Genomic DNA, 2,309 nt, shown 5'->3' with positions numbered 1-2,309 from the left:
AACGACCCTGCCGTCCACCCACATTATCCCTGGATATGCTAGGAAGGCTCTGGAGACTGGCTAAGATGTTTGATAAAAGAAAGAGAGGAAGACTTCCTCTAGAAAAGGGGCCATAGCATTTAAGACAATGTGTTAAGACATGGTAATGAAGTAGAAGTAGGTGAAAAGTACCCTCAGTACCAAAATGAGGTTGAAGAGGTTTGGAGAGAGCCAGCAAGTGGTCGAGATGCCACAGGTCGAGGCAAGGAGAGAGCGCTGGTGTGTGGGAAGCCAGTGGGGAGTGCTCACACGCGGGTGTACGCAAGGAAAAGCAACAGGGTGTGACGTCACTGCGAAGGGATCCTCACCACCAGAAAAGGGGTGGATGCACCACTGATGGTGAGCGCAAGGGCTCTGCATCCTGGAGTGTTCTATCTAAAAACCAAGACCTCAGGCGGGCCTGGAAACACAGGTCTGTAATTCCAGCTACTCGGGAGTCTGAAGTCAGAGGACTCAAGGGCCAAGTTTTGACTCAGCTACAGAAGTTCCAAAATTAAAAAAAAAAAAAAGTTGGGGATATATTTAGTATAGGTATATATTAGGAGGTGTGGCTTTGTTGGAGTAGGTGTGACCTTGTTGAAAAAAGTGGTCACTGTGGGGATGGGCTTTGAGGTTCCCTATGCTCAGGATACTGCCCAGTGCTGCAGTTGACTTCCTGTTGGCTAAAAAATGTAGGACTCTCAGTTACTCCTCCAGCTCCAAGTATGCCTGCATGCCGCCAAGCTCCCTGCCATGATGATAATGGACCAAACCTCTGAAACTGAAAGCCACCCCAATTAAGTGTTTTCCTTTTTAAGAATTACTGTGGCCATGGTGTCTCTTCACAGCAATAGAAACCCTAACTAAGACACACAGAGAACGGGTGTTCCTCAGATACCATTCTCCTCCTTTTTTGAGATAGGGTCTCTCACTGTCTGGAGCTCACTGCCTAGGATTAAACTGACTGCCCAGTGATCCACAAGAGTCCACCCGTCTCTGCCTCCCTGGTGTTGAGGATACAAGTGTGCAAGCCTACAGCAGCACTCAGGTCTTTGGGTTTACAAGGCAAACTTTATTGCTGCAGCCATTTCTCTTGCCCAATAGCTCATTGTTTGGAATCTGGCGCTAGGGGCCCTGTTCCAAACCCCGCCCTCAAGGTGCCAAGTGGTGGCCCGCCCTTGCAGTTGCCTCATTCCAGACTCCTCCCTGAGCATCTGAGCGTGGGTGTCTCCACCCTGAGGGCATTTAAAAGTGTGTGTGTGTGTGTGTGTGTGTGTGTGTGTGTGTGTGTGTGTGTGCTCTCCCATGGTTTTGCCCTTGGTGGTTTTTCTCTTCTTCCCCTGGGATCACTTAGGAATGCCTTGCTCCGATTAAACCTGGATTTATTAATTTGGTTAATTGGTTTATTACATCTGCAGTGGCAGATATCCAATAACCAGGGATTCAAAACTTATCATAAGTTTGATGGCTAAAACTCCATTTGTTTCTCTATTCACCTATTGGTGACAAATTTGGTAAACTCTGATATAAACATCCATGCACAGTTGTTTTGTGGACATAACTTTTCAACTAATTTAAGTGGTCAGAAGTATGTCTAATGATACTTATGACAAAATTACAGTTAGATTTGTAAGAAAGTTCTAGATTGCTGTTCAGTGGCTATGTTCCGGAGTTTCTCCATTCTAGTTGGCATTCAGTGTTACCAGTGTTTTGGATTTAAGCATTCTGCTAGAGGTGTGTTGTGATCTCATTTTAAAATTTGCAGTCTCCTAGTGTTATAGGAGTCTGAATTTATTTTTATAAATTGTCTCCATCTATATCTTCTTTGCTGAGCTGTTTGTTTAGAACTTTTGCCAAGTTTCTAATGACTCACCTTTATTTGTTTGTTTGTTTGTTTGTTTGTTTGTTTGTTTAGAGACAGGGTTTCTCTGGGTAGCCCTTGGTTGTCCTGGAACTAACTCTGTAGACCAGGCTGGCCTTAGAACTCAGAGATCTGCCTGCCTCTGCTTCCTCAGTGCTTGGATCAGAGGTGTGTGCCTCTGCCACTGCCAACACCTGGCTTGCTCATTGATTATTTTGGGGGATATTTAAGTGTTATTGGTGTATTGGAAAGATAAGTCCTTTCTCAGATGTGTTTTCTTATCTCCCCTCCTTGGTCTGTACCCCATTTTCTCTGGACTGTCTTTTACAGCTACAGGGCTTTTTCTTTCTACTGAAGGCCAGCTTGGCACATATTCCCTCTACAGAATGTGCCTCTGCTGTTGCATTTAAAAGCTTTTTCCTCAGATTCC

Source organism: Alexandromys fortis, unplaced genomic scaffold, assembly GCF_014885135.2.
Source record: "Alexandromys fortis isolate MF-2015 unplaced genomic scaffold, M_Fortis_MF-2015_v1.1 scaffold_18, whole genome shotgun sequence".
Lineage (NCBI taxonomy): Eukaryota > Metazoa > Chordata > Mammalia > Rodentia > Cricetidae > Alexandromys > Alexandromys fortis.
The sequence above is the reverse complement of the archived record's forward strand: the minus strand, read 5'-3'. Positions refer to the sequence as shown.